The following is a 9890-nucleotide window of genomic DNA, read 5'->3' on the forward strand; positions in this document are numbered from 1 at the left end:
CGAGGTGAATGGGGATGCCGTCTCCCTTTCCCACTCATCGAGGATGCCGTGGGCGTAGGGTTTTTTCATCTCCAGTTTTACCTCTCGGATTTGCCTTTGTAGGTCGGCTATCGGATCCATGCCGGGCGGTTGTGCTGAGGTTGCTACTTCTTCCGCCCGAGCGAGGGGCGGTTCCTGGAGATGGGCTGCCTAGACAGGGGGGCCGCGGCTTAGCGTGGCCTACCTCCCGCTGTCTTGCTGGTGTCTCCTGGATACGGGGGGGCAAAGGGCTGTTCGTGGATGGAGACGGTGTCCGGCGAGTCGGTGCTCGCTTTCGCCGGGGATGACGCTCCCCTGGCTATTCCTCGTTGCCTTCGTCATAGGCTTCTGTCTGGTCCTGTGTTGTCAGGGGCTTCTCCGGGGCCGGAGGAGGCAAGCGCTGGAGTAGTTCTCGGCGGAGTTCGTTGAACATCTCCATGGTGGGGACCATCTGCGGCGCGCTAGAGGAGGACTGGTGTCGGCCCGAGGGCGGTGAGTTGGGTTCTCGGGAGCTTGAGGTGTTGGTTTGTGCGCGTTGAGCCTGGCTTCTGGTCATTACCCCTATCTCTTGTTGTTGGGTGTGGTTTCTCATCGCCATAAGGCGTTCAGTACTCGACGAGTCCCACGGATGGCGCCAATATGATGGCGTCTGAATCCGGGTCTGCGATTGCGCGGTCGGTAGAGGGCCTCCGCGGGGTCTGCAATCACAAACAAAGGGGGTCAGGGGGTCCGGGGTGGGTCCCGGACGACCACTTCGACACCCAAGTCAGATCCTTCAACCAATCAATATAAAGAACAGCGAGAAGGGGAAGGGGTTTCGATCAGGGTTACCAGGGGCAGTATGCGGAACCTTTTCTGGGTGCGTGAGTGAGTGAGTCGGAGGGGACTAGCAGGGAGAGTAGGATTGAGTTCCTAGCCTCCTCTGTTGTTGCCTCGCCTCTTTTCCCGGTGTCCGGAGTGGAGAATGGGTGAAGTCCTTTTTTCAGCGGAAAAGCCTCCCCTCCCTTCTTCCTTTTCCTCCCTTTTAAAGGGAGGCGCGCGGCCCTTTTCATCATTATGGAGAGAAAACCTTCTTTCGCAGGATTGGGCCGTCCCCCTGCTTCGCCGGCGCGCATGGCTTTGGCGGCCATTTCCTTCCATAATTTGTGATGATGAGGCCTGGGCCGCGAGAGGGTGACACGTGTCATGATTGTATGGTCTTTGCCGTTTTCCAACGCCCTTCTTCATGATGATTGGGCTCTGCTTGTGCATGGACGACACGTGGCAATATCTGGGAACACAGCCGTATTTGTGTCCCATCACTTAGCTTTACCTCCGTCCTAGGGTATCATTTCCAATACATCTACGGGGTACACGCTTTGTTCAGGAATAGTGGAATGGTGGCGTTGAGTTTCTCTACCCTTTGCCTTAGGATTAGTCAGTTCTGTGATTGCTCATAATCGAGGTTAGTCAGATGCTGATTTGATCACTTGTCTAAAGCAAGCAATTATGGAAGCTTGGGTTTCCCTCCTATAGTCCCCATCTGAAGTACGACTGTTAGAAATGTTTTTAACAAAGGGTATAGGTAAACAAGCTGTGATAGTGGCGAACTTACTCAGTCGATAACCAGGTACGGGTGCGCGAGACGGAGCTGGGTACGGGTGCACGGGACGGAGCTTGAAATTACTGCAATAACGTAAAGTGCAACAAAAAATAACAGTGCGGGAAATGTAAACGACATGAAAGTAAATCACAAGTGCTAGAAATGTAAATTGATTTAAACATAAATGACGAACAAGAAACTTGGGACACCTTAACCATTGGAAAGTAACCTACAAATGCCAGAAACATAAATAATAGGAAAAAATGACAGGAAAGTTGTTAGTGTATATGCCCTAAAAGCCAGTGTATTTATTGTATTGACACTAATTTTATTAATAAATGGTTTATTTCCTGACATCTGTTGGGTATTTATATTTCAATGTGTGTGATGTGTTTAGTCATTAACACATATTCTTCCTTAGAAAGCAAAGTAGGAATATCATGCCCATGGATTCATAAATCCTAAGGACCGGGGAGATATGGTATTCTAGCTCTTTGCAGACCTTAAATGTTCCTGGTTGGGGTTGAAATTGGACATCTTCTCATGTATAAAATCAGCATCAGACCTACCTCTATACACAGATTGGGGTGTTTTATCTCGGCTACTAGAGTAGTGGATCCTATGCAGGTTAAATGGGTATAGTGAATGGTTCAATAGTGGATCCTATGCAGGTCAAATGGGTATAGTGAATGGTTCAGTAGTGGATCCTATGCAGGTCAAATGGGTATAGTGAATGGTTCTGAACCATTCACTATACCCATTTTGCCTGCGTAGGATCCACTACTCCAGTGGCCGAGATAAGCCAACCCAATCCGTGTATGAAGGCAGGTGTGATGCTGGTTTTAGTCTATCTTATAAGTCTATCTTATAGTGGCTGTAGGTTCAGGATCACATTCGGGTAGTGCTGGGTCTTAGAGTAACCTACAAGGTCAATAGGGATGCCAGACATGGAATCCTTCACCTCTTACTAAGAGGAAAGTCATCTACAGTTTTAGTCACGGTGTGGGGCCTTTAAAAGTGTCTGGCCAGGCAATTTGATAAATGGTTTATCAAAGGTTTTCAAAAACACTTGTGTGTGTTTTTTAAATGATTTGCAAATGCATTTGCAAGCCAAGGCTATATGATTGGAAGGTATAGCATTGGGTAGGCCCGGGGAGTAGTGAACGTCCACCCCCCGTAGAGCCCAGTCTGATAGATGAAGATTGGAGGAGGGACATGCACATAAGATGTGATTAGGGGTATTGCTTTAGCATGCAAAGCAAGCAGCCAAGGCGAGAAAGGGGCTAGAGCAGTACTCGGGGGGAGAATCAGAGCTCTATCATTCAGAGGTGTCAGGGCCAACAAAACCTTACTTCTCTTTAGCTAACCACTCTATACAAGTAGCTACCTCCGTTTTTATGGTATTGAGACTTGGTTCGAACTATACTCGGCGGGCTTGTAGGAGGTAGTAACGGAGCTTCTCAACCGCAAAGAAAGACTAAAGCTAAACAAGCCTGCTCGATTTTACTATACCGTGATTCTGCTGGCTCAACACTCGAGACAAGTGTAGTATATATGCCGCTCTTTACCATTGTGGTCCTCCTGTGCTAACAACACCCCAAGCGAACTTGTCGTAGCGGACAAATAGTTGATGATCTGACAATCATCTGTAGGGTTATGTCCTAGTGGTGGCCACTTGCCCAATGCGACTGTAGTGTGACTACAGAGTGAGGTCGCAATGGGACCCATCTTAGGTTCCGCAGGATCGACCGTCAGATCCCTGCGACGATCCCACTCACGAAACGCTTGACCCGTGATGATCCCTGGAGGATTAGGGTCCTAGATTTATAAATTGCATGGATGGATGAGATCGAGATACAGGGAGGATTTACACCATATATGGTGTATGCACTTTTGTGTATTTGCAGTGTATATTATCTAATTAATCAATATGATTAATTAAATAGTAAGGGATAAATAGGATACTGATTTCCTATTGGTAGTTGATTGGCTAATATAATTGGTCGATTTGAATTAAAGTGGTAAATAGGAAAAGAGAGAAAGTGGCTTAAAACTCTTTTAGATAATTAAGGAAATTATTTATAAAAAAAGAGAATTGTAGTAGAGTTGGAAAAGGACTTTTGGACGTTTTTTGCTCTATAAATACACTGCCAAAATCATTTTTTAAATACAATGTACATCTACATAGCCAAAAACGTCCATCTCTCTCTCTCTCTCTCTCTCTCTCTCTCTCTCTCTCTCTCTCTCTCTCCAATCATCCATCTGTTGCAATCGAAAGGGCAAAGCGAAGCAAGGAGTTGATCCAGCAGGCACTGCTAGTTTGGACAGCCTTTGGTATAATTTCTGATCTCTATGTTTTGTTTTCATCGCCATCAATTCATCTAGTAACTAGGATCTTGGGAAATGAATTAAAGGAATCAAAATTTTATTATTAGTTCCTCCCAAGCAATCCATTGTGCTTGAAATAAAAATCCCCAAGGATGTTGAGGGGTACAGGTAAAAAGTAAAAGTAAAGATGATCGTTGGATCAAGTGTTGGGTGAGGGGGCCGGAGCCACTAGAGTTCTCCAGCATTTCTATTCTATTTGGATGCAGTGTAAATCCCGGGATAGGTAGTTTTCATAGAGGAGATTGGAATTGGGAAATCCCAGGGACTTATGCCGTATTTGGTTGCTTATTTTGGGGGATCATCGGAAGATGATCTTCCAAAGATCTTCTAAAGATGTGCCCAAAGCATGTTGGGTTGCCATTTTGCACTTTGACCATTGGACAACTTTTAGACATCATTATTGCTCTTTTTTTCTTATGTGGCGCCTATATGGAAGCAACATTTCCCCCCAATCTTCTCCCCTTTTTTCACCAAAATGGTGAAATTTGTGTAGGGAATTAGGAGAAGATTCTTGTCTTATTCTTTTTCTCTCTTTCTCTCTCTTCCCTTTCTCTCTCTTCCACCCTATATTTTGGTAACAACACCCTACATCTTCTGCTAATCTTCTCGCGCAACCAAACACTACTCACAAATCATCCTCCTATTCTCCTCCCCATCTTCCATGCTTGTCTAATTCTCTTTGACTTTTTCTTCTCCTAATCTCCCAACCATCTACAAGCAACCAAACAGAGCATTAGTGTTTCTGTTGTTTGTTTATGGGTAAAAGGGGATGATAAGAGTAAAAAATCAGAAAATAACAAAAAGTGGAAAGAAATTTTTAAATGACATTTTGTGTCCTTGTCCCCTTTTAACGATGTCTCAGAATAAAAGGCGGCATGTGGTTGGGTGGGGGGACCAGGCGGAAGTGGTGGTGGGAGTATGGAAGGGACAACTGGAGTGGGGGCGGCTTGGACGGGAGCCGACAGCAGGAGTGGGTGGAAGGGTCGGCCAGCTGGACAGGTTTTCCTGTGTGTGTGTGTGTAAGAGAGAGAGAGAGAGAGAGAGAGAGAGAGAGAGAGTGTGTGTGTGTGTGTGTGTGTGTGTGTGTGTGTGTGTGATTTTTAAGAACTTCTCAGGAGTGTTGTAGGGACACCACATCACCTGACAAGCCCCTGACATGCCCCAACATCCCGATGCATCACCTACTTGGGAGGTGCCTCACAATTCCTAAAGCCTCTTGATGGATACCTGGTTTTTGGCATTCAAGCAAACCCTTGTAGACCTTTCGTGGCGAAAGCGTGTTGGAGTGGGTCCCTTTCATTTGGGTGTGTCGACACTCTTTTGTGGTAATGAATGTGTGAGAGTGTGAATAATAAATGTGAGTGTATAATAATGAGAAGATGTGGACATGTGTGGTGTTAGTTATTGTAAGAAATTTTTGTTGAAAATATCTTGGGCGGTGCATGCGATGGCCGCTGATCTTTAATCTCTGCGCCGAATTCCACTGTGGCGCCTGCATGCGCATACCCTCCCCGTGCTACTATAAATACAAGCAAATGGTGAAGAGAAAAACATAAGTGCAAACAGAGAGGAAAGCACAAACACGAGCAGTGCAGAGAGAGAGAGAGAGAGAAACACAGCTCTTTGATAGATGTGTAACGCAAAATCCGAGAGAAAATAGAGAGAGCCAGTGTGTGAGGGGTATTAGCTACCATACACTGAAGGCACAATATTTGTATGCACTCAGGAAGAGATACACCCTGCAGGTGAGGTCGTAACCCATTATTTACTATAGTGGAAGTTTTCAAGTGGACTACGGTCCCGTTGTTTTTCCCTTCATCTCGGAGAGTTTTCCACGTAAAATGTCTGGTGTCATTTGTCAATTTATTTTTTTGCTTCCAATTTTAAATCTATTATATTTCATGGCCTCAATTTGGGAAAACTTTATTTGGGCCTGTAATTACGCAATAGTAACATTTTTCCCAACAAAGTGATATCAGAGCCTTAGTTGCTCTAGATTATTTTTATGTGCACAATTAAATGGAGGAGAGCTCAGGCAACATGATTAAATTGACCGCATTTAATTATGCGGTCTAGAGTCCAAAGATGGAAGATCTATTGTACATCAAAGATCTGTGGAAGCCCATTACAATGCCAGTCGAAGAATCGGCAACCTTGACCGACGACAAAACGACAACCTCAACCGATGGCAAATCGACAATGCCAACGGACCGTAAATCGAAGACCATGTCCGATGGAGATTGGAAAGTTTTCAACCGAAAGTGTCCCGCTCAGATCCGACATTGAATTGACTAAAGCATTTTCTAAAATTTTGCCAATGAGCACGATGCTTACATTCTTTGGCAAAAATTGGAGAAAATGGATGCAAGAACAACTGCTCAGAATAAAGCAAATCTGATGCGCAAACTTGTAAATTTGAAGTACAAGGACTGGACTAGCGTCTCGGAACACATGAGCGAGTTCCATGGTGGATCAACTCAATTCTATGAAGATGACAATAAAAGACGAGTTGCAAGCATTGCTCTTATTAAGCTCCTTGCCAAAAAACTGGGACACACTAGTTGTGTCGGTCATCAACTCAGCTCCTGACGGAACGATCACCATGGAGATGGTAAAAGACAGAATGCTAAATGAAGAATCCCGACGAAAAGACGAGGGATATAATCCCGAGTCAGAGGCACTTGCCACTAATAGACAAGAAAAGCAAAACTGGCGCGGGAAGAGCAAAAGTTAAAATCCCTACAGCCAAAACTAGCAAAGATGACGATCAAAGTCCAATTTCAGACAAGACAAAAAGTGCCACCACTGTGACAAATCGGGAACACTTCATCAGAGAATGCAGAAACTTTACGGCGGAGCAATCCAAAAATAATGGAGAAGATAGTAAAACAAATGACACTGCAATAGTCACAGATGAAATTGTCATTGTTCGAGATGATGACTGTGTCAATCTCGCATGCTAGAATTCCACCTGGGTAGTTAACACAGGAGCTTCCTTCCACGTCACTGCACGGAAGGTGCATCCAAAATTGTCGGCATCGGCAATATTTGTTTGGAAACTAAAATCTGATGCAAGCTATTTTTGAAGGATATGAGGCATGTTCAAGACATTCACCTTATTCTAATCTCCACCGGAAAGCTCGACGACGAAGGCTACGGTAATTACTTTGGTGAAGAAAAATGGAAGCTCACCAAAAGTAATCTGGTGGTGGCCAAAGGGGTAAAGAGTAACACTCTCTACATCACAGAAGCAAAGCTATGTGAAGGTGAAGTAAATGCAATGGCGAAAGAAGTGCCGACCGAGCTATGGCATAAGTGGCTCGGCCACATAAGTGTGAAAGGACTCATGGTTCTCGCTAGATAAGAGCTATTGCCGAGAATGAAAGGAATGCCTTTGCATACCTGTGTTGACTGCATCATGGGAAAACAACACAGAGTTGCATTTCGTAGTTCCCCACCATCTAGGAAGGCTAATCTTCTAGATCTAGTACATACTAATGTTTGCACTATGCAAAGTAGAACACGGGGAGGCGCTCTCTACTTTGTAACTTTTATTGACGACCACTCCAAGAAGTTGTGCACGTTTGACTTGAAAGCTAAAGATCAAGTGCTGGAAGTTTTCAGACAATTTCATGTGAAGGTTGAAAGAGAAACTGGAAGATAATTGATGTCTGTGCATGCAGACAATGGCGGTGAGTACCGAGGACCGCTCGAAGAGTATTGCAAAAACTTCGGAATCAGACTGGAAAAGTCAATATCGAGACACCCCAACACAACAGTGTCACGGAGAGGATGAACATAACTATCTGTGAGCGAATCAGATGTGCTCCCAAATGCAAAACTACCAAACACCTTTTGGGGGAGGCAATGAGGACAACAGTTGACTTGGTCAACCTTTTTCCTTCAATTCCACTTAAAGGTGATGCATCAGAAGCCGTCTGGACGGGCAAGGATGTTTTCTATGGCCTTCTGAAGTTGTTTGGATGCAGGGCATTTATTCACATCCCGAGAGATGAAAGATTTAAGCTCGATGGAAAATCGAAGGAATGTATCTTCCTAGTTTATGCCCATGAAGAGTTCGGCTATAGACTTTGAGATCTAGTCAACAAAAGGACATTAGAAGTAGAGATGTGGTGTTTCTTGAAGATCAGACAATCAAGTATTTCAAGAAACACGAGGAGCCGCAATCATCAGATGATCATCCAGCTAATTTGGAACCAGTCTCCTCACCAACAAATTCGGAAGACGGGGGAGCTATACAAGGAGCTGATAGGGACAATACTTCACCAGATGACGATCCAGAACCGGTTGTAGAGCAAGTCCCACCATAACATGAGTTAAAGAGATCTAACAGAGTGCGACAGCCCAGTCGCAGATATTCTCTTAATGAGTATGTGATGCTCACTGACGGGGGAGAACCGGAGAGCTATCTGGAAGCAGTGTCCGACGAGCACAAGAATGAGTGGTTAAAAGCCATGCAAGAAGAGATGAAATCCTTACATGAGAACCACACATATGACCTAGTCAAACTACTGCAAGGTAGAAAAGCTCTCAAGAATAAATTGGTGTTCATAATGAAAACTGAAGAAGATAGCTCACAACCATGGTACAAAGCAAGGCTAGTTGTGAAGGGATTCGGACAGAAGAAAGGCATTGACTTTGAGGAGATATTCTCACCCGTGGCAAAAATGGCTTCTATCCGAGTTGTTCTTGGCTTGGAAGCCTGCGTGAATCTAGAGATCGAACAACTTGACATAAAGACAGCTTTCTTACATGGTGGTCTCAATGAGGAGATTTATATGGATCGGCCTAAATGTTTCAAAACCAAAGGAAAAGAGCATCTTGTGTGTAGACTAAGGAAGAGTCTATACAGTCTCAAGCAGGCACCGAGATAGTGGTACAAGAAGTTTGACTCATTCATGGAAAAACATGAGTACAACAAAACCACTGCAGACTACTTTGTATTTGTTATGAAATTTCCAGATGGGGATTTCATTTTCCTCTTGCTTTATGTTGATGACATGCTAATTGTTGGTCATGATACCAGCAAAATTAGCAAGCTGAAGGAGTTGAGCAAGTCCTTTGCCATGAAGGACTTGGGACCAGCAAAGTAGATTCTTGAGATGAGGATATCCCGAGACGGACAGAATCACAAAATTTGGCTATCTCAAAAACGGTATGTTGAAAAAGTTCTCGAAAGGTTCAATATGAGCACAGCTAAACCAGTTTATTCTCCACTTGCAAGACACGTTAAGTTTAGTGTGAAACAGTGTCCTTCAAGTGAGACAGAAAAATAAAAAATGAATGAAGTGCCTTATGCATCGGTAGTCGGCAGTTTAGTGTACACCATGGTATGCACAAGACCTAATATTGCTCATGCAGTTGGAGTTGTCAGCAAGATCCTCTCAAATCTTGGTAAGAAACATTCGCCAGCAGTCAAATGGATACTCAGGTATCTTAAAGGTTCATCCAACACTCAGTTATGTTTCGGTGATGGTAAACCTGTATTAGAAAGTTTTACAAATACAGATATGGCTGGCGATGTGGATACAAGAAAGTCCATGTCAGGGTACCTATTAACCTTTGCAGGGGGAGCTGTATCGTGACAGTCCCGATTACAAGAGTATGTTGCCTTATCCAGCACAGAAGCGGAATACATTACTATAACAGATGCATGTAAGGAGGACTTGTGGATGAAGAAGTTTCTATAAAAATTGAGCCAGAGGAAATAAAAGTATGTCTTATACTGTGACGGTCAGAGTGCAATCCATCTCAGCAAAAATTCAACGTTCCACTCCAGATCCTAACAAATCGATGTGAGGTATCACTGGATAAGTAATGTGTTGGAAGAGAAGTTATTACAGCTTGAGAAAATTCATACCGATAATAATAGCTCTGACAT

This window comes from Tasmannia lanceolata, unplaced genomic scaffold (assembly GCF_043159265.1).
Source record: "Tasmannia lanceolata isolate RefF3 unplaced genomic scaffold, GAP_Taslan_0.1 ptg000008l, whole genome shotgun sequence".
NCBI lineage: Eukaryota > Viridiplantae > Streptophyta > Magnoliopsida > Canellales > Winteraceae > Tasmannia > Tasmannia lanceolata.